General features: G+C 49.7%; 1 protein-coding gene across 1 annotated transcript in view; it reads left to right on the top strand.

Annotated features, from left to right (window-relative positions):
- The first annotated feature begins 281 nt into the window (after nucleotides 1–281).
- The window catches only part of NCOR2 (nuclear receptor corepressor 2), a 237,704-nt gene continuing 215,329 nt past the window's right edge, over nucleotides 282–22,656 (top strand). The window contains exon 1 of the mRNA XM_027733181.2: nucleotides 282–557. The gene's annotated coding sequence lies outside the window, so the exon portion shown is untranslated. The remainder of the gene's footprint in view (nucleotides 558–22,656) is intronic.

The following is a 22,656-nucleotide window of genomic DNA, read 5'->3' as shown; positions in this document are numbered from 1 at the left end:
GTACAGCCAGTGATAGGGGTACAGCCGGTGGCAGAGATGCAGGGGATGCAGCCGGTGATAGACACACAGTCACTGACAGGCGTGCAGCCGGTGGTCCCGACAGCCGGGACCGCCGCGGCTCCGCCGGGATCCGCCGGGCACTGCGGGCGCTGCGCGGCCCCTTTAATGCGCGCGGGCGGCGCGGCCCCGCCCCGCCCCGCCCCGCCCGGCCGCCGGGGCGGCTGTGGGGCGGCCTGAGGGACCGACCGCCCGACCGACCGACCGCCGCCTCCCGCCGCGCTGGGGCGGGCAGGGCCGGGCAGGGCTGGGCTGGGCGCGGCTGGGCTGGGCTGAGCGCTGCGGGGCCGGCGCTGCGGCGAGGGGCGGCCCGGCCCCACGGAGGGACGGACGGACGGGCGGGCGGACGGGCGGACGGCGCGGCTCGCAGCCCCATGGCTCTGGATTTATAAACACGGCGCAGATGGCGGGGCCGCGTCCCAGCGCCCGGCGCTGCCCCGCCGGCCGCTGAGGCGGGAGCGGCGGCGGAGATGGGGGGCGGCAGCTGCCGGCGGGATTAGGTAAGGAGGGAGGGGGGAACCCCGGGGCACCCCCCGGTGCCGGGGTGCGGGCGGGCCGGGCGGGGGCCGGGCCGGGGGGGCCGCCCCGCTCCGCTCCCCGCAGGTCGGGGAAAGGCGGCCGCGTTACGTAAAAATGAAAATGTGCCGCGGGAGCTGCTCGCTGGGGAGAAACTTTCTTTTTTTTTTTTCTTTTTTTTTTTTTTGGGTTGGTTGGTTTTGCTGTTTTTTGCCCTCGAGGGAACGCGCCTCCCGGGGAGCGGCGGGGTTTGGGAGCACGGGGGGAGCCCCGCACTTCGTAAACTGGCGGGGACACCCGTCTGCGGGGTGGGGGCACCCAAGGGCCTTTTTTTACCCCCTCCCCCGTGTTTTTTCCTCCTCTTCTTTCAATCCTGTGTTTTCCGGCTGTTGTCCCCCCGCACGCTCGGAGCCGGTGGGTTTCGCTGATCGACAGCCCGGGGCAATGAATGAGCATCCGAGGGGTCACCGGGCGCGGGTGGGGGACCAGCCTTGCGCCCCGGGGCCGTGTCAGTGGGTGCTGGGGGCACGGCCGGGTGCTGGGCACGACCAGAGCCCCCCCCCGACTCACTTCTCCAGCCATGTGGCGTTGAGCGTGTGAATATTTACAGGGGGGTAACCGGGCCGGTGTCTGCAGGCAACAAGTGCACGTTTCTCTGAACCCCAGCTGCAGTCTCTGGAGTGATTGCTTTTTTTTCCTGACGATTCTTATAATTTCCTGTTCCCTGTTCTCCCTCGGCCCTTCCTCCTGCTCCCTTGCCCTGACAATGCACAAAGAGCAGGCTGCAGTGGGTGCAGGCAGCTGCCTGCCATGTGGGCTGCTGCCAACGCCACTGAAGCAGCAAAACCTGCAGGACTCAGGCTGGGGCTGCCTGGGGCATGAGGCCGTGTTGACCCAACAAACCCATCCCTCCTCCCAGCGCTTTGAACCCTGTGGAAGCCCGGCATGCCTGCAGGCACTGCTGCCTTCGCTGGAGGCTGTGTCTGCTCCCTGAACTTTGTGTTTTGGGTCAGCTTAAGAATGTGCTGGAGAGGACAGTGCTGCTGGAGGTGATCTGTGCAGTGGGTGTTTCCTAACCCGTTCGGTTCAGAGGCATTTATGGTTTGAACTCTTTTGGCGACCTCTCAGTATTCCCATGAAGCAAAGGTTGGTGCTCTGGATGCCTGAAAATGTAAGGGTTTTGCTGAATCTGGTATTTTTAATCTGGCTTTGGTGGATGTGATGTTGTTCCACTGGTATGCCTTGGCTGAATGGAATGAGAGTTTTTCAATTTCTATCTACTATTTAGCGTAGGGTTTTTATCAGCAAGGTTAAGGTTAAGTTTGCCATGTACCTTACAGATAAAGGTTTGGTGCTACTACTAGTTCATAAAGGGAGAAACAATGTGAGTTGGGACAACTGAGTGAGCATTTCCATCTCTTCTGGAAGTGGTGGCAAACTCCTGGAGGGTTTTAGTGAAGCCATGTATTCCTGGATGGCTTTAATGAAATTGTACTTAATTCTCTGAGTTTTGCTGCTGACTCGCTGGGTGACTTTGGGATTTAGCTCAAGCCGCCCATATGCCTGGGTCGGCCAGCTCTGCGTAGGAGCCATGCCTTGGGTGGGAAACACAGCCAGGCTTGCAGAGTGTGTTGGGGCTGAGTCCCAAGATGCCATGGGAGGGAAGTTTTGTGTGTGACGAATATTTTATAACTTCAGTTGAGTAAGCCTGAGAGACGCTCTTGCAAAACGTGTTTAGTTTATTGAAAGCAAATGCACTCAAACCTCGGTTTGTTGTTGCCAAAAGGGAAAAAGTAGAAGCTATTTTTGGTGCGAGAGAGGAGATGGGGCACGCACACGTCTGGGGCAGGAAAACACTGGTACGTTGTTCTTCTGGCTTCATGTGGGTGGTGGTTTCTGTTATTTAGCTGTTGTTTCTGCCAAGTTGCAAAACATACCTGGTTCTGAAACCCCTGCGGAGGTCAGGGCCGGCTCTGCAGAGCTGGTACTGGGCCCGTATGGGAACGCCTCCTACACCAGCATCTCTAGCACTGGAGAAGTGGGTGGATGCTTCTGCCTTCACACCTTTGAGCTCCAGGGAGGTGACTGGCATTTTTTTGCGACAGGATCTGCACTGAAACTGTAAACTTGTTTCAGGCAAGCCACCAAACAGCTGCTCCTTGGCAATACCTTTCACTTGCTAATGGCTGTGGTTGGATTTGAACCAAGCTGCCTCCAGTGGAGGTTGTACCAGTCCCTGGAGCCATCCTGTGCTAAATCCAAAGAGGGTTTGGTTCAGGCTTTGTTCATGTCTTGTAATTAGGAGATCCAGTCTGGTAAAGGCAGTTTTGTTATGATTGGCAGTGACAGCATGCATGCAGCTGTGCTGATAGCTGCACGTGTGGAGAGCTGCCCCTCTCATCTCCACGGCAGCTCTGGACTGTGCTGTCTGGAATTGGGTCATAGGAGATATCTTCGTGACATGGCTGTGAATTATTTGTCCCCTTGATGTCTCCTGGTGTTCTTCCCACTGCTGGTTCAGGTTTTTAGTGGCCTCTGCTGAAATACTGTCCTGTTTGCGGTCAGGTTGTCCTGGGAGGAACCTGCTTGAAGCCAGCCATAATTTATGTGTCTGAGATACCATCATCTTCATGGCCCTGTGGGGAGGAGGAAAGTTACGATCTCACCAGTTTCTAGATGAGTAGGTACAAAGGAGGATTAAATTTCCAGAGGCGGGTTTTGAGCAGTTGCGAAGGAGCACGGGTTTGAGAGGGCCTGTATTTGGGGTGCAGTACTACCCGTCCCTAGCCCGATGTCTCATTCTGACCAGATCACTTGACAAGTCAGAAAATTGAGACTAGGGAGGTTACATGAAGTTCAATGTGTCAGAGCAAGTCTGCTGGAGAGCTGGTGAAGAGGAGTCTCTTTGCCCATGAGTGCTTTGCCTGTTCAGTGCGAGGGCTTGTCGCTCCCAGTGGCAAAGTGCTGGTTCCCCCCTGGGTTTTGTGCCTGTGAGCCGTGATCCCCCAAATGCAGACCACAGGCTAGATGCAGGGGTACACGAGATGGAAATCCAGGGCAATGTGTTCGTAAGAGAACTGTTATCTTTGTGCAGCTGCATTTGTGCGAACGGTGGCTTGCTTTAGTCTTCACTGAGAGATTTCAGCAGAGAGCAGGGTCAGCTCTAATGGAGCTGGAAATGAGGTATAGCAGCACCCGGTTGCCTCTCTGATTAGTGACTGAGGCTTTTGCAGCTGCTTAAGGATTTGGGCATCATGAGGTCATGGATTTTCATCTAGGCTGCTGTGGCACAAGCTCCTGCGCAGCTTTGAAGGGTCCCTGCTGTGTATCGACATAGGAAAGTGGTGAAGAATTGCTATTTATGGCTGGGCTTGTGCTGGCTTACAGGTGTCGGGGTCTCCAAATTGCCCCGTAATGTCAAGGATAGATCTTTGCATTGCAGTAGAAAATGAAAATGCATATCGTTTAATGAGCATGGCTAGAGCAGAGATGCTTCCTAAAAAAGGACTGATGAGGGGAGCTAGAGCTCCAGAACAGAGGGCATGAAAGTGCCCGTAAAAGCTTGGTCAGAGTGAGGGAGGGATCTGGTAGGAAGGGAAGGAGGACAGAAGAGCAGAAGGAAATGAGTGATTTGTCAGTTTTGGGAAGTGAATCCTGACCTGAGCACGAGGCGTCAGCGGGACTGTACTGGGAATTAAGAAATCTGGGTTGTACCCCCCGTCCTGCTGCCCACCCTACTTGTCACTTCCCTTCTTGAGGCCACCAGTTCTCCGTTCCTGCCAACCTGCCTCTCTCGGGGTGTGGGCCGTTCATTACTGAAGGCGAGGAGGGTGCTCCAGAAGGGGACATTTCTGGTGAGCAGACAGTGCTCACACAGTAGCAGCACCCCTGCCGTCTTCATGGTGGGAAGCCAAGAGATGTGTTGTGGCTGAGGTTGGGCAGGCGAGAAGAGGCACCGATTGCTGCAGACAGTGCGTGCTCGGCCACTAATCTGCTTGGAGAGGTCCAGAGAGGAGCCCTGCCTGCAGGGGAGAGGTGACCAGTGCTGGCGCTGGAGAAAAAGCGGTAAAGGTGGAGCTAGATGGCCATGGCTGTGATTGCTACCACAGAGCCAGGGCTGGAGGAGATCTGGGGCATGGGGCGGGGATTGGACAGGCAGAGCAAAGCAATTGGTGTGATTATGTGCCTGCTGGGTGCACAGAGGATGCTGATAATGGTTAGTGCTCTCTTTATAGCTGCGGAGCACTGAGCAAACATTAACGAATGTAAAGGATAGCAGCTCTGTCTAGTTACAGAGAAGGGAAGTTAACTCCAAATTAACTTTATGATCCGTGAAACTGAAGGTTATTTAAAAAAATAATAACATAAATGGAAATGCTCAAGTTTTCCAGAGTCGCTGAGTACGCTGCTTGTTGTTTAATGCCTTCCATTTTTTCACTCCCAGTCTGTGTTTTTGGCTCAGGAACAAATTACAAGCAATATCAGCTTACGCTTGGATTTGAACCCACATTGCTCTTAGTCAGCTGAAATATTTCCCCTTATCACTGCTCCCATAATGTTTATTTTAGACCGGATAGCATCATGGCTTTTCTGCTAGCTGTAGGGGAGAAGCCTCTCTTTGAAACAGCCCAGCACCTTGGAAAGAAGTGATCTCAAAGCCAGTTTGGTTTCTGAATGAGATACAGCTTAATTTTCCAGAGAGGTTTAGGCAAGGCTGTAACCCAGAACGGTTTGCGGCATTAAAAACCCAGGAGGCGGCAGATGGATGAATTGCTGACAGATTTAAAATCGTATGACAAACATAAAGCATTCAGACGTGAGGCCAAGGTGGGAGGAAGGTTGCAGGGAGAGATGGAGGCAGAAAGGTCGAGTAAGTTATTCTGGGCAGAAGATGTGCAGGCAAAGGCAGACTCCAGTGGATTCAGCCCACGAGGGGAAGGGAAGGGCTTCAAGAGGAGGGATGTGTTGAGGAGCGTGTTCCCATCAAAGGGAAGGGAGCCCTTCATGTCCTGGACCGGTGGGGGGGGGGAGGATGAGAAAGAGGAAGGGGGCCAAGTCCAGCCTTGGCAGCAGTGGTGAAGGCAGGAGCAGGGCTGCCCTGGGAGGAGGCAATGTGGTGGGGCCCAAATGGTTTCCTCCTGTGGGAAGTGGTCCGCAGCAGAGTGCCAGCGCGTGGGGAGGCCGGGGACGGTGTGGGTATTGTCTCTGGTGGCTGCAGCCCTGGCTGTGGCTCTCCGGGTGGGTGGTGCATGTGTTGAGGGAGGGAGGCAGAGCCGGCAGGATTTCCTCTCTGTGGGTTAATAACTAACCAAGCAGTCTGGGTTTATCCTTTCATTGTGGAAGAGAATTATTTACATAATACCACTTGGCGTAATCTTTATTTAGCATTGTTTCCCTGGTGTAACACTGGACAGAGTGGCGTTGCCCAGAAATGCAGTTTTGGCCCAAATCTGTGGGAAGTTAACCCTTCCTGGCTGGGTGTGCTTCTCCCTGTCCGCTCAGGGAACTGAAGAAACATTCCAGTGGTGTGGCCATCTGTCATGTAGTTTTGGGGACTTTTAAGTCTTCTAAACCTTGTTTTCTGCAGGCTCTGGGCTGGTACTCTTTTGCTGGTACCTGAATGCTGCTCAACAGCTTCCTAAGCAGCACAGTTTGGGTTTGTCATGTGTGTGTTGGGGCAAGAGAGTAGTTTGTAATGCGCTCTTCCTTGTCTCTGTGTTGAAGAACGCAGAAGGAAAGAAATGTGTCAGCCCGTGGGTGGAGGATGACAGGATTTGGGAAGGTTCCTGGTGCAGATCATCCCATCGTCTGTGATCAGTCCCTGAGGACTTGCTGTCTCCCAGGTGGGCAGGTTTCATCCTCCTCAGGGAGTGTTTAATTGCAAGGTCTGGAGGCTTAGGTGGTTGTGTAAAGAGCTGGGCCCTGATTAAAGCAACACAGCACAGTGAAGGGCTGAACCTTGCGCCTGGGTGTCAGTGAGATGTGGTGGGAGAGTTGAATTGGTGAGTAGGATGGCAGGCAAAGTCAAGCTTTCTGAAAATCTGTCTGTGCCTCCAGCCGTGCAGCGCTGTCTGGAGAGGGCGGAGGGAGTCTTTCCTCTACTCTGCGGGATGTGTGGGCTTCTAACAAGCTGTGGCAAACAATGGAAAGTTGGCTTTCTTCTGAAAATAGTTTAAAACCTTATAAAATTACTCCAGCAGCTAAATTTTTATAGGGCCAGATCTCAGCTGCATGATACTTGATCGCTTCATAAATAGCTCAGTCTTTGGCCTCTGCAAACTTCTGGAACACGTACCTGCGGCGCTGCAGAGCACGTGGTTTATCAGTGGCAGCACCTGGCTCTTGTAGCAGAAGCGCTCTGCGTTAAGTGTTTACTGCTGAGGCCTCGTGATCTCCCCGGTCCGATGTTGCAAGGAGGTGGTTTTGGAAGGCTGTGAGTCCCCAGTGATTTTCACTGGATTACCTGATGGTGCACGCACAATCCGGGCTGGAAATTGGCTTGTGACGCCTCTCCTGTCAGCCTTGCTGGAGGGTGATGCTGGCCCTATGTCGGTTTTATGCTGGTGATATGGACATTACCCGATCAAGCCTGAAACTTGCTTGAACAAAGGGAACTCGTTAACACCCTCTTTGAATGAATTACACCTGGCAGGGTGAGTTTGCATTGGATCAGTGCTGAGGCGTGTGACTGCAGCATTCCTGATCCACTGCTTGAAGCCCTAAAGCTTTGTGTGCCGACTCCTCAAGCCCATGCCGTTACCATCGTGCGATTTGTGATACGTGGTATGTAAATCTTGGGTGTGTAGCAGAGCTAGTGGTGTTTGGTATCAGAGCTCTGTGTTCGGTAATTTCTCCAGTTGGGGGTATTTTTCCTGCATCTGGACCTTGAATAACTGTGTCCCCTCTTCTCTTGCACTAGAGTTTCTTTTGTTTGGCAAAGGGGATGACTCTTTCCTGTTGGAAAGACGTCCTTGTTTTTCTGTGGGTACCATGTCATATAATTTCATTAATAAACTTTTCAAGTTCCATCTTGAAAGCAGTTACAGCTTTTTTTTTTTTCTTTACTGCAGAGTTTCAAGCTCATGCCAGAGTGTCAGCTTCATTTCTAGGTCACCGGGCTGCCCTTTCATTTCCCCCTCACGCTCAAGTTGGCCGGCTTGTTTTGATTTGGTAATATGTGAGGTGGTGTCCACAGACAAAACCAGGCAGGCTAGTGAAATTCATGTTTCCCTGCAGCCTTGTTCCTGTTGTGTGTGTGAATAATAATTTCCAAATGCTAGAACAGAGGTGATTAAAAACTGTCAAAGAAATAAAATGCAGGAAAGTCTGCATTACAGGAATCTGTGTGTTTTGGGAAAACTCTCTGAACTGGCAGTGGAAAAACTTTTTGGTATTCTTATTTAAGGCTTTCTAGTCTTAAATGTCACTCACTTGGGAGGTGCTGATGAGGCAGTCTGAGCATATCCAGGCTCTGTAGGAGGTTGGTTGCTGCTGGCTGGGGGGGCACCAGGAGAAGGTAGCACTCCCTTTCTGCGCTTGCTCTGCGGAGTAGTTTGGCTACAGTTAAAATATTTTTGCATGATGTGGCACAGGCACCTGGGCAGCCAGCTCTGCTGCAGGCCTGTGGCGGGAGCTGCTGAGCGTGACTGGCAGAGGGGGGAGGGGTGAAAGGGCTTCTCTGCAGCCCAAGTGGATGCTTGAGTGGATGTGAAGAGCTGAAACTTTCTGGGGAGCGGCACATGATGTCTGCTTGCTCTGAGTGAGTACAAGTGCTTGTTTTTTACTGAGCTGCAAGGCAATGGGTGTTCAGAGGTTTTTGTGCAACTCCGGGGTTGGGACTGTGAAGCGGTTGTCATGTCATCGGTTTAGATGAGTTGGACATCCTTATTTTTGGAGCAAATGATCCTGCTGACAGCATGTATAGGAGGTGTCAGCCAGCCCTTTTTTCTTCTTCCTCTCTTTTTTTTTTTCCCTTCATTCATAAGTTTTAGTCTTTCCTTTACTTTCATATCTCGACAGGGTTGCTGCTAAAAAATTGTTGTTTTGTTTTTTTTTTTTTTATTTTTGATGTCTACGTGTCTTGAGATGCCATGATTAGAGATGCACGTAAAGAGCTGCTGCGGTTTCGGTCCAGAACCCAGCCAGCTGCCAGCAGCGTTCCTGAGGGCTGTGTGGTGTCGGAGTGAGAAACACTGCAGGGTTTTGGGTTTTCTCCAGCATTATGAAACAGAAATAAAGAGAGATGTCAGCATGTACCTTAAGGGTTGTGTTTTCGTTCTAACTCTCTCACTGTGGAGAGCTAAGGTTTGCATCTTCTCCACTGAGACTGCTGCTTATGAAATCCAGAGCACTTCTGTGAATGTCCTTAAACTCTGCCAACAGCAGAGAAAGCTCAGAAATGAGGAATTTACTTTGCCCAGAGATGGAGGACTTGTGCTGCAGAGGCAGACACGAGCACCCTGGTTGCTCCTGCTTCCCGTGACAAAGGCGGTGTGAGCTTTGGTCTGTTGCAAGACACAAGAGCTTTAAGCTCCATCTGTGTCTTTTTTTTTTTTTTTTTTTTTTTTTTTTTTTCATTTTGTTCGGTTGTGCTTTTTAAATGTCTGGATTTCTTCTCAGCAGGAGGTTTTACTCTCCACACAATGTATTATTGTTTGCCTTGCTCTAGTTCCTTGTTTTATGCGGAAACACCTTGAACCTTTGGCTGAGTTGGAAGATGGGTGCAGAGTCAGGCCCGTGGCTGCAGGCGTGGGGCTGTTCCAGGAAGAACATGTCTGTGCACGACTCCTCAGCCTTGAGTTACCCGGTTGCTGCTTGAGGCACTTAATGTGTTTGGCTAATGCAGGCACTCCCCTGCCTTCTGATCAGGCAGTCTACACGTACTTATTTTTGTTTTACAGAGTCTGATCCCTAGGGTAAGAAGGCTGTAGCCAGAAATAAGTGAGTGTTCACACTTGCTTTTATGAACTTCTTGAATATCTTGCCAATTAATTCTTAGGTAACTGAAGCTAAAATACCCATTGTAAAGGCCACGACCAGGAATGCCGCTATCCTGAGTCTTTCTTCCCTCATTCCAGTCGATGTAAAACTTGATAAAGGTGCCTGTGCTGCCTTGGCCACTTGCAATCTCCTTTATGAAGCCTTTTAACCAGAAGAAGAAATGGCTAAATAAATACAGCAGCTTTGCCTTGCCTTGCAGCCTTGCCAAGTCAATTTGATGTGTGTGTTGAGGAGGCAGAACAATTAGTTACAGAAACAAATGGGTCTTCTCGTGTTCTGCCCTCCTGTCACAAGGCCAACTTCCAGTGTTCCGAAATTAAGGCTGGTGCAGAAGGGGGAAAAAAGAAAGGTAACAGCTCAACATTAACCTGCTAAGAAAGGTGGAGATGAATTGTATCTCTTTATAGGTTTGGGGCTGTAAAAGGAAGGTGATTTCTCCTGCGTGTTTTACAGCATCTGGCTGATTTCTTTTAAGCTCTGTTTCTGAGATCTGGGACTTTGGTTGTAGTGCTGGTTGAAGGAGTTTGCCACCTCACTGCCCCTCAGCATGTTCCTATCACAGTGCTTCTCTCTCCTGTTATTTTTGACCTGAGTAGCTGAATGACTGTCTTCACCAATGTCCCAGTTTTGTTTAAGGTGACACCGCTTTGTTGGTAGTATGGGTGCTGCAAGGAGGGATGGGGAGCCGGGGGACAGGCAGTCTGAAATCAGGGAAGAATGGCTGTAATTTACACAACTTGATTGTGTTTCAAGCACCTTTTTCAGGAGTAATTTTCACAGTCCTGAAATTCCCTTCCAAGGGAAAGATTTTCTCCCCAAATTTCTGCACAGACCTGTTTGCAGACATGTCACGTGTCCCCTTTTAGCAAGGGACAAACCAGCCAATTTTGCAACAGGAGAACAGACCCTCGCAGAGGGTTCTGTTGCTGTTCTTGCAGCACCAGCAGTGGTTTCAGCTTGGAGTCGCGCTCAGGCAGTGTTGGTAAAAGTTCAGGCATTTCTGCCATGGTCTGGGCAGCTGGGAAGGTCTGTGGCATTTGCTCCTTTTCCATGAGCTGAAAAATCGAGTGCCTGGTTCAGAATGGTGCTGGGAATGTTCCTCCGTGTCAGAGTTTGGGCTTTTTACATCGTTGCTGCTTTGTGCTGGCTGCCGGCTGCAGCACCTTTGTTCCTTGAATAATCTTGCTTGTGCTCCCTGGGAGACTCAAGTAGTCTGTGCTTTTGTGCCGTGGCCCTGCATATCCACGGGAGAGCTGATGAAGAGGAAAGTTGGGCAGATGCCATCCTCTGTGCTCTGTGGCAGCTTCTGCAGGCATCAGTCCTGGCTCAGTGAGGCACCTGATGAACAGAGTGAGAGCGAGGGGAGGGTCCTTTTCCCAAGGGAGTTTAAAACCGCTCTGCCACAGGAGCTTCGCTGAATTGCAAATTGGTTTTTCTCTCCCACTCTTTTCTAAATCTGCTGCTGTTCCTGAGGTGGCAGTAGATTTTACTCCTGTGCGCTAGTGCACGGCTGAGTGTGTTCTGTGCCGTAGAGTTGTAAGCAGCTGACAGGATGCTGATCATAATGTAGCTAATGACACTTAAAATATTTGCTTGTTTGTAACACACTGTGGTCTCTTCTCGGGCAGTGAAATTAACAGACAAGCTTCAGCTGAATTTGGGGTGGTGTTTGGAGAGGAGGACAGCTTTCTATCATTTCTTTGGCAGGTGGGCTTTGAATTTTCAAGAGAAAACAGAGCGTCTTTTTCTCTCTCCCCCTGCTCAAAACCAACCAACCAAAAGCCAGGTGGAGGGCAGATCTCGCATGCATTCTGTTTATTTCCGTGTGCAAATGCATCTTCTTGATGTGTCATTAACCTGGTTTATCTCTGGTGCTATTTTTAGCAGCCTTATGGTCTATGGACAGGGAGCTCTTCCAGTCAGCGTTTGTGAGCAGCCCAGCCTGGGCTGAGGGCATTGGCACAGAGCCCAGAGTGTCCCGGGGTGGCAGATTCCTCCCTACCCGGCTTGGGGGGCCTGGAGGGGCTGGACGAGCTCCCCAGTCCCACACAGGAAAATCTGTGTAAAGCATTACTCTTCAGTTCCTGTGGCCATGGTAACCGACTTGGATACATCAAACTTGACTAATTAACCTAATGGAGAGTCGTTTCCAGGCTGAGTCTCTCCCCTCGGATTTCAGAGCAGAACTTGTCTGATCTACCAGCAACCTCCCCAGCTAACACGGACTTTTCACAGGATGGTGTCTCTGACAGGTTTCTTTCACGAGTCTGTTTGAGTTGGGGAGGGTGGCTGAAACTGGTACTTCTCTTGCTCTGCATTCCCCTCTCTTTGTAATCTCTCAGGTTCCCCTGGGAAGAAGGTCCCAAACTTGGATGGGAAAAATTTCCTCTGATTTCCTCCTTGGACTGGGTGAAGTGAAAGTGAATACTTTCCTGTATCTCTCCTGTTTCTGTACTGCAGGATCTCTGCTACCCTGACTTTTCCTGTTTAAAATCTGTGAAATCCTCAGGCTTAAAACAAAATAGCACATCCTGGAGATGTCTGTGCATGTCTTCAGGTTTCCTCATCTTAATGTACTAGTTAAAGGCATTGCTGCTTTGCACTGTTTCTCCTGGGTTTAATTATTGTTTCAGTGATTGGAGCTGCAGACTGCAGCAGGGACTTAAGAGTTCAGCCTCAATTAAAAACCACCCTGTGCCAGGCAGATAGCGGCGGGCAGCACTGCTATTCTCAAGTGTCTCCAGCAGCCCATCGGAACACCATGTGATTGGCTCAGTTGAGAAATCTGAGTAGGCAGAAAGCAGTTTCTGGGATAAACCTTGTGAGTGCTTCTCAAAATAGCCTGAAAGCAAGGTTTTGCTTTCCACAGCCGCTCTTGGTCCTTGAGGCTGGTCAGAATTTTACATGGATTACTAAATATTGCGAAGGTCTGATCTTCAAAAGCCATAAGATCCTTTTTTTCCCTTTTTTTCTTTTTGGTGCTGCCTCTGGTATGTTTGAACTTAAAGGATTTGCATTTTCATGTCTTTTTAGCCTTAATTGTAAGTGCTGGGACCTTCCTTACTTGCAGTTCCAGCTTTTTATATTTTTCAGCAAAGCTGATGACCTCGTGTTTGACCCTTGGAAACCTCTTGGGCAGCCCGGCAAACAAATGTGCTGTGAGAGGAGCACATGAGAGTAGCCTGAGCCATTACACTGGTCAGTCATTGACCAGGACTCTTGTTTTTCTTCCTTTGAAGATCTGCTTAATCATTGGTATTGGAACCCCTGCTGTGCTGGGCACCTGGAGGGGTTTGCTGGCTGCTCCCCGTGATGTCCTGGGTGATGTGGGAGGTGGCAGGGGGGCTTTAGAGAGTCCAGCGCTGTAATCAGGTTTTAGTGGGGAAGAGATTGTCATTGATATCCCTAGGATTTGGCATCTATATAAATACACGAGCCAAGCTCTGTTTAAGTGTGTGGGTTCACGTCAGTTCATTTGCCTGAGCAGGGAGCATCTGGTGACCATGGTCCTTCCGTGTAATTTCTATTCCCAATATAAAACAAAAACTGATGAGATGGGGCTTGCTGAGGGTAAATCTGTGTGTAAATGCTGTTGCAGCTGGAAGTGACTGCTTCAAACATGGCTGATTTCAGGACCACTTGAGAGATGGGGATAAAAACTGCGTGGCTAAAACTGGTACCATCACATTGACAGAGACGAGCGCCCACGGGCCTGGGTGCTGCATGGGTGACTGAAAGTTTGTGAAGCAGATCTGAGATCTCAGAGTTGAGAGTTGTTTTTCCACCCTTAGTTACTGTAATACCTCTGGATGACACAGAGCATTCAGGAGATGCTGCTAAACTGAATTCTACAGCTGAATTCACACTGGAGAAATGAGAATTGCTTCTTTTTGTTGGGGAAAAAATAAATCTGCCTTTATCACATCCTTGTTATCCTTCCAGCTTGTGGCTTGGAAAATGAAAGAAAATTGATAGAGAGGGCTGACTGACATATGGAGAGAGGTAAGGTCCTGACTTTCTGGGGGCCTTATTTCATGAACTTTCTTGTCCTTCGTGTGTTTGCTGATGTGTCAGTGGAACTGAATTTTGTTGGCAAGAACGTGGTTTGAGCGGAAATCTTAGACTGACTCTCAATTGGCTGCCTAAGGGTGATTTTAAGGGAGGCTTGCAGGAGCATCCCTGCTCTTGCTGGGGCTTTGGCTGTCGCTCTCCCCTCCCAGACTGACCGTCTGCATGAGGGGCTTCTCTGCAGAAAGCAGCCTGTGTTCTGTGCTCACGTACTGAGCAGAAGCCATGAAAAATGTGGTTCGGATGACAGTGATTTGGGGTAGTTCTGGAAAATAATTTTCTGCTGGTGGATAGTACCAAACTATTTCCCTCCACCCACTCCCCCCTTCCCCAAAACAAAAGAAGAGATGAAAGGATTCATTAGGAATTATTCACTCAGCTCTGCCGCCTGTCTGAGATCTGGCTGTCTGTGTTCATCCCCCAGCTCAGGGAAGGTCAGAGGGCATCTCCCTGGGGAGGATTTGCTGTTGACTGAATTGCACTCTGTCATTATCCTGCTGGATAACGAATGCAGTGGCCTCATTGGCACTGGCTTCAGAAAAAGCACGGTCATCTGCATGTGGCCTTGAGGCGAGAGGCAAAAACTTGAGGAGAGCAGCGTGGAAAACCTCATCTTATGGGGAAGATACAGGGCAGCCCCAGGCTGTTTGGCACAGTGGTTTGCTTGCTGTGTGATGCTGAACAGGTCTGTAGCTGCTCTGGATCTCTGCATTGTCTTGTTGGAAGCGGGGGGACGCATAAGAGGGTTTAAAGGACAAAACTCCTTCTGATGGGGTGAAACTAGTTTGCGCTGCTCCTGTTTTCCTCAGTAGAAAGTGTGGCATGCTTGTGGCACAGTTTGAGATATTTTAATGAGATTTAAACAATTTTTTTTCTGTTTGTTTTGTTTTCAAATAGGTTTCCTGAAAGAAAAACATACAAATCCCCCTGAGCTAATCGGTGTGTGATTTGAATTCAGCTGCTACCTTGGAAGAGCTTTTTCAGCAGCTGATCTGGAAACAGCCTTTCCCACAGTATTGTGGGTCGTCAGTCAGTGTTAAAGGATCTTCAAGTTGCTGGTGGGGAGAAGTGAGATGTGTTTTGTTTGATATGCTGCATCTTTTAGTTCGAGTGTCATAAAACACTCAGAGACGTGTGACAAAGACCCTAATGGAGAGAGGCTATCAGAGGGATGAAAGTCTTGGTAGCTGGAAATGAGTAAGAAACAGTTGTGGGTGCTGGAGCCCGTTGGGCTGGCTGGGGAAGTAGATAGACCTGGAGAAAATTTGCATTTTAAGCACCAACTTCAGATGGTACCCACCACCTTGTGCCTTGATCTTCCGGCAGCTGCTGGCTTAGAAGGGCTTGAGGCTGTGCCCTTCCAGCGTGTGGTTGCACGTTGTTGAACTGCACGGGGGTGGCCAGATGCAGCCCTGTGAAGTAAAGTGTTAAGCTCCAAATGTTGGCCTTCATTGCCTTCAGGCGAAGTCGGTTTCCTGGAAGATAAAATTGCTGGCCCAGGTAATTTGCGTCCTGATGACAAGCAGCAGAGAGGAGGGCAAGAGTTTGTGTGTCTGCTTATTGCTGTCATCCGTCTTGCAATGAGAAACTTATGAAATGCCCTTTTGTGTTACAGTGCAGGGTGTGCGAGTGCATATTTAAGTGGTTAATAAATATATCCAGTTGCTAGATTGGATCACATCAACCTCTTAACAAATATAGACAGTGATGGTTCACATCTGGATGTCCTGACAGTACAGTATGGGGTGGTCTTAGTGAGTGTAAAATCTTATACCAAAAGCAGGGCAATAATTGCTTGGAATTACTCTGGTTCTGCTATCAGCATTAAAGGATATAAAATTAACTTGTGCTAAAATAAATTAAAAAAATCAACTGCCTGGAAAATTCTTGTTCCTGTAATCCAGGACAAAGTGTGTGGGACTGGTCATGGATCAGTTTAATTGCCTCTGGGGGTCTGATCCTCCAGGTCCTTATTGCTGCAATAAGGAGGAATCCTTATTCCTCCTCAGAAGGGCGGTCGTCTCCAGGCTGGTGCTCAGCTGAGTGATGCATGACCAAGTAGTAGCTTGTAGCATTTATGAACTAGGGCAGAAGTAGATCCCTTATTCAGGCAGAGCTGTATAAGCCTCCAGTGCTCTATACTAGGCCCCAAATTTGCCTATGTTATAAATAAGTCTGTGGCTGTGTGCTTGTGTGTTTCTTTTTTTAAGCTGAAGGCAACCCCTTAAGCTCTTTTCTGCAGGTCTGTTCAAGCTGGGGCATGGGGAATTCCTAAGAGGATTATCTTGGTTTACTTGATACAGAACTTGAACTTGAGCAATGGCTTATCTTATCAGTGATAAAAGACATGGAAATGAAGTTTACGTAACCGAAGAGGCCTTGAACGGTGGCTTTTTTTTTTCCCCTGCTGGAAGCTGGAATGACAGATCTCCCAAATTCTTTCCTGCTCACAACTGCAGTGTTTCTGTTATCTGGTGTGTACTGTCTGGTTACCACTGGCATTTATTTTCAGTGCTGTGTTTGAAGCAGTTTTCTGAAAAAAAAGAAAAGGAAGAGGGTGAAGGGGGAGAGCAACAGAGGCTTAGCAAGAGGAGCTGTGGGCATTTGCTGCCTTTGCTGGAAAGCTTGGTCTGCAGGCTGGAGAGGCTGGTGCCACTCATGGCTTGGTTGCAGGCTTCTGCATTATGCTGAGCTGAGCATGTCATTTGAAGAGCAGCAGAGAGCAAATCCACTTCACCAGTGGACTGTGAGCGTAGGGCTGGAAAGCTGCTAAAAGTTGTGACCCTGAGAACCAGAAAAGACCTGGGACTGGATGAAGATGCCCTGTGTGTTCCCATTGGAAAAAGCAAATGAGTGGGGAGGGCCAGGATAATCTCCTTGGTGGCAGCTAGAAAATAAATGCAGATAAATGTCTGCTGCTGTACTCCGGCTCTGCTGATGGATTGCTCTGACACAGTGTCCATGCCTCTGCCCGGGTGAGGGAGGTGGTGCAGCACCCTGACTGCTGCTGCCAGAGGAAAGTGGCCTGAGCATCCCAGCACGGGGCTGTGGTCTCACCCCGTGGTGGATATGCCTGTGAGGCCGTGGGCTGAGCAGCTGCGTGTGCACAGCAGGGATGCAGAGCAGGACGGGCTGTGGCTGCCTCCTCAACTGCTCAGGGTACATGAGAGCTGGCTCTCATCATCAACCTCTGCTTCAGAGGGGAGATACACAGTGCTCAGCAAGCAGCTCTGCAACCAGGAGCCGTTCTATCCTGCCAGCTTACAGTGGGTTTGTTTGCCCTGGTGTCCCACACCTGCCTCTTCTGTGCTCCGTGGGAGGAATTTTATTTTTGAGCTCTTGCTGTCACAGATTGTGACAATGCCACAGAGGTCCAGGCCTTGCCATGCTTCTCTCAGAAGGACTCAGCAGACAGTTGAAGGCTGGCAGGCTGACAGCACTTATTAGAGGTAACCTTCAGGAAATGCCACACACAGCCCTCGCTGAGCTTTCTGGCTCCAGGCACATACAGTATTTACACCACGCTTCTTGAGTTTCCCTGAAGGCTCTCAGCCTGCAGCTGCCTTTCTGTGCTCTGCCACCTGCCCCATGTCCTCATGCTCCAGTGCCTGGAGTGGGTTCTGACTGCTGGGCTCCTCTGGCAGCAACCCACCGTGCTGGGAGGGGCTGTTGGCACCAGCTCTTCCTCTCTGTGCGGCATGAAGATCATGTCCTTTGGCCCTCCAAAAGGTGCTTGTGGTAATGTGGTTTTGCAGCCTTGGGTAAAGCCAGCACTGAGTTTTCACACTTGTGTGTGCAGGGAATGAGCCGTTAAGAAGTGCAGCACCTGCACAGCAGCTCCTTGTTGAAATGCAAGGGAATTACATCAGATCAGATCTTCTGACTAAGCAGGTGACTTGCTCCAGTGGCTGTGCGTGGAGTTAAAAGCCAAGACCTAAGCACTAAGGTTTGAAAAATTTTCCTCAGGTTGTCTTGATGGTGTTTTTCCTCCCACATGAGGTGGGAGGAAGGAAATGTGATATTATCTGGTTCTAGTAAATGGTAGTGCTGAACAGCACCTGAGTACTTTGTGGTGCCAGAGCCTGGACTGGGTAGGTGTGGGGAGGCAGTGCTGTGCACCCCATTGGGACATTTGCCCCAAAGGCAGGTCAAGGGTTTTCTCTGCTTCCTGCATGAGAGGTTATGGAGTGTATATCTGAAGGATGGGATTACAGGATGTGCTTAGGCCTGGACTTGCTCTGCTGCCCTGAGTTGGTGGCTCATGTGTCTTCTACAGACCAAGGAGTGACTTGTTTCCAGCAGCAGCCGGCTGGAGGTTGAGCTTGGGTTCAGTTGCCTGAGTCTGATCAGCTGTTTGATCCACCCACTCTCATCGTGCTGCTCGCACTGCGCAGAAGTGCTCTGCTCCCCTCAGTGAAGGATCAACTGTGATCCTTCTCGAGTGGATCTGCTGTATGAAGAGCAGAAAACTGTTGTCCTCCTGGATGTTATCCTGCTTGGGGATGATGGGAACTCGCTGGTACTTGGCCCTGGTGGGGTTATTCTCTGGGATGCTCTAAAGCCTGTTTTGGCACTTGCAGAGGTTTAAGTCTTCCCTCCTTGCTACCTTGTGAGAACTGTCAGAGGGGAATCCACAGAGTGGCATTAAAATCCCACTTTATTATTGTTAATTTCCCGTAATACTACTTAGAGGCTCAGAGCGACTGGTTACTTGGACTTGGCTCAGGGGAAAAGAACGGGACAGGCTGCCTGAAGCTGAGGTCCCTTGGCTGTGTCGGCTCTGAATCCCCTGCTCCTCTGGTGTGGATTTAATTTCCACGGTGCTGCAAATGCTTCCCCAGTGCCCAGCTATCAATTGAAAAGCAGTGGGGGGGTCTGCGGGGGGGGGTGGCGATGGTGGAGAATGACTTGTGGTCTCCATGGCAACCCAGAGACGATAAATGGATCAATGTGCTGTTCTGCACCATCTGAAACTCAAACAGCGCTGGCTAAATCTGGGGGCTGCCTTTGCCTGCCAGATCCTGCTGTGGGGTCATTAGTGTGAGACTGCTCAGCACGGAATCCTTCCCATCAGTGTGCCTCCAAGAACTTGCTGGGTTTGCCACAGAGTATGTGGGGTTTGTGCTGGAAACCCACACTTGGCTCACACTTGGCACACTTGGGTTTTGGGTGTCTAGAGCTGTTTTGGGTGTCTACACTGCCTTGGAGTTAGGTGCTGTTATGGGCCACTGGCCAGGCATCCGAGTCCCTGGATTTGGAAGAGGTAAAGACACTCAGCTTGCTTCCCTTCCACTACTTTTTAAAACCTCCAGCTCTTTCTGGACAAGCACGGAGAGATTTATGCTTCCCTTTCTATGAGTTAAAGGCTTGGGATCCTGGATGAGGTTTATGTTTGGGTGATGGTTAAGAGCAGCTGCCTTTGTTCTCACTTCTGCTTCTGGTGGTGTGGATAAACAGAAAATCTGTCTTCTGAGCTGCTGCTGTAGTGTTTTCAGTGGCCACGTTTACTTAACAAAAGAAAATATTGATCTTCCTCCACTAGATTTCATAAAAACTTATCTTGGTATGAAGTTTGCAATCCACTGTTTTTTTTTAAACAAGAGTCTTTCCAGTGCTGAGGTCTCATACCTGCTCTGGAGTCACACCTGGCTCGTGTTAAACCAGAGACTCCCGGGTTCTCAGCCAGGACCAGGGGCTGGTGTTCCTGGAGCCAGTAGAAGGCAGTGGCTGAGTGCTGCTGGCCGGCTCTTTGGATCTTCTTTGGTCCATGCTTTTCTGGATATATGAAAGGCTAATCCAAGTGTCCTCAGTGCTTTGAGTGCTGCAAATCTATGGGGCCACTCTTGGTGTTGGAGGTTGGCTGCAGTGACGAGGACTGTGCAGACAAGCTCAGGATCTGAGGTGCTGCCTGGGCTTGGCTGCCTCTTGCATCTGGGGGCATCAATGCATTTCCCTTGCAACGGGAGGAAAACTGTTGCCTTCCATTGAATACGGGGGCCTGGAGAGATGAGTTGCCAGAGGCTGCACCCGAGGCTTGTGATGAAGCTGGGAGTATCTCACAGAACTCTTGAGCTTGAGTTTTCTGCCCAGACTTATATCTGAGATAAATACTGGTATCTGTAGGGCTCTTCTCATATTGATTTCCAAATGCCTTTCGGGATAATTGGAAGGACTTTGATTTCTCGGCCAGGTCTGTTTGTGCAGGGATGAGGGTGCATTTCATTTCTAATTTGTGCTGTTATGTTTGTAATTTTGTTAATGCAGACAGGGAGACCTGCTGTCTGCTGTGGGGTGGAAAATCCCCAAAGTATGCTCTGAAACCGCTTGTCTGTTGTGGTTCTGTCTGTCCAGCTCTGCCTGTAGCCTCTGGCAGTGGCTTGTCACACGTTCGGATGCCTGTTCTGGAGATCACTGTTGTTGTTTATAAAGGCTTGATTGTGGGACAGCCTGGCCAAATGATCTGAGCTCGTAATTCTGTGTGGTGCGGCGCTGAAATGTCCAAGAAATCTGCCATCTCTGTTGCCTTGTGAATAATTTATGGGTCTCTTGACTCCAAGCTCATAAAAATCGATAACTCTTCGTGAATTTTTTTTTCCAGCAGTAGCTTGGTTAAACTCTTCCATTCTTTTAAGTTGCTGATGTTGAAAGGCCGTGGCTTGTTTGCTTACCTGAGCCATGTTTTCTTTTTGCAGCAGAATTGATCTGGGCTTTTGCACAGAGCTGTCTGTCGCTCTTCTTCACCAGGACACTGGGCTCAGGTTACTGCAGGAGACACCCTCCCTTGCGCCTTTTCCATGGGCTGTTGAACGTCTTTGGGCTGTTAAAACTCCTGCTCTGGGGCAAAGCTGCAGAGCTTCGAGAGGTCAAAGTGTTTGAACACTGTGGCACCAGCTAACAAGAGGTTAAAGCAGCTGCTGGGAGTAACTGGCAGCGTCAGGAGGCCAGTTCCTGCCAACAGAACTGCAGCCCCCTTAGCTCAGTAATTTGGATATGGATATGTTAATTTATTCCTGTAATTTCTAGGCCTGTCTCTGAACACTGAAGCGCTCTGATGGTCTTTGCTCCCTGTCAGGCTCGGAAATGAAGCCTGAAGTGTACCAGTAACAGCTGTGCCCTCTGTGTTGGGTTATTATCCTTTCAGAATTTAATAACGTGACACCCCTTTTTACTGGATAGCTTGTCCTTCCCTCTAGGAACAGATCGATAACAGACCTTGTATCTGCTATTTGGGTGTAATTGCTAGTGTCAGCTGATGTCTGGTGCTGTTTCTCCAAACAGCCCTTGGAAGCTCGATGGGCTGTGGGGAGCAAGAATTTCTTCCAGGCTGGTGCCACACCACGTCCAAGAGCCTGAAATTAAGAGAGGGTTTCGCAGAGAAGTTTCCCTGCACCCTTTTCTTCCTGCTTGCGTTTTGCTATATGTGGGCTGCGAGCTGGGGAGGGGAAGAGGAGAAATGAAGCTTCCAAAGGCAGTGGTGGATAACTGCATCTGAGCCATGATGCTGCATTTGGAGAACTCCAAGGAGATTAAAGCTGACTGCGTAGTGCTGGTCTCAGTCTGCAGAGCATACAGATTTTGTAGGTTGGCTGTAGATGATGGAGAAAAGGTTTGGCTTTGCATGGGGAGAAGGCAAGAGGGTTCTCCATTGCAAACAATTTATTCTTGCGGAGTCTTTAGGGTAATTGAAGAGGGTAATTGCTGTACTTTCATGCATCTAATCCACGGGTTGCCTGGGGAGAAGGGAGGAAATGATTCAAGTGCAGTGCAGGGGGTATAGTAAAAAGGGGAGGTTTACTCCAAGGCTACCCATCTCCTGCCTGGTCCTCCTCTTCCTTGCTCCAGTTTTCTCCTCCCTGGTTGCAGGGAGCCTTTGCTGGGGTAACTGGTAGGATTCATAGCTGTTGGGAAGGAGAGGGGGTGAGCTGTAGGTAATCTGAGGACTGTTTGTCAAGAGAGCAGTACTTTTTTTAATGAGTGGGGTCGAGGTGAGGATTATATGCAGGTAAATATAGTACTCAGAAAATAGAGGAATATAGTAACTGTAAAAAGTCTGCAGTATCTAGAACTAAAAAAACTACTTTATAAATACTTCCTAGCCGTGGGATTGGCCTGTGTAATCCTACAAGGGAAGAGAAGTCGAGTGATTGATTGTTGGCTCCATCCTGCTTTATCCCCAGGCACAGAGTGCTGTATTAAATATGGTTGCCTCTTGGTATCACACCCATAACGAGAGGCATAATATTAAGTTACGGCCTGTGTAGCTGGCTGAGGGAGGTCCATGGGATGGCATTCCTGCCTCATTTCGGTCTGTGACAAAACTCCCGTGGATGGAGTCAAGGCCGGGCTCTCGCTCTGTATTTGTTTAATCACCAGAGAACGCAGAACTGCTGGGAATTGCAAAACCATTTCATTAAGAATCCTTGATGCCCGCTTTCCGAGCTGAAAGCTGCGTGCCAGCATGGGCATATTTTTGTTTATTTATAACACCTGCATTTACAGCACTGCGCAAACCATCTGGAGAATGGGATGAGTACCTAAAACCCTGGGGTGGGGGGAGGTATTTGGAAATATAAAACCTGCCCTGTGCAGCTGCGTGTGCTTCCACTGACCAGAGCTGTGACCTGCAGTTGGCCTGTGCTATGTACTGCACTTCCCTCTCTCTTTTATTTTTTTTTTTAATTTTCATTATTATCTCTATTTTTGTATCCAGCTAAGCTGGGAGGTGGAGGGGTGGGAGAGCAGAACAAGATCGACTGATATAATGGGGCTAAATCCTGCCCAGCTGTTTTCTCAGCAGCCGTCTCCCTTACGCTCCCAAGGAAATAAATGCTCCTCTGGAGGGTCCTGATGGTTAATGATGATTTGAAGAGTGCACACAAACATCTCTGCAGATGCAGCCTGCCTATGAGATTCCGGTCATGCAGCGAGCCCTGGGACCCCGCTCCTCTCGCATTCAGTGCGATGATAAATCATTCATAGCCTTAGCAAATGCAGTTCTCTTCCTTGCTCTGCACA

This window comes from Pipra filicauda, unplaced genomic scaffold, assembly GCF_003945595.2.
Source record: "Pipra filicauda isolate LSUMZ 115617 unplaced genomic scaffold, ASM394559v2 scaffold14_size4853619_pilon, whole genome shotgun sequence".
Classification (NCBI taxonomy): Eukaryota; Metazoa; Chordata; class Aves; order Passeriformes; family Pipridae; genus Pipra; species Pipra filicauda.
The sequence above is the reverse complement of the archived record's forward strand: the minus strand, read 5'-3'. Positions and strand labels throughout refer to the sequence as shown.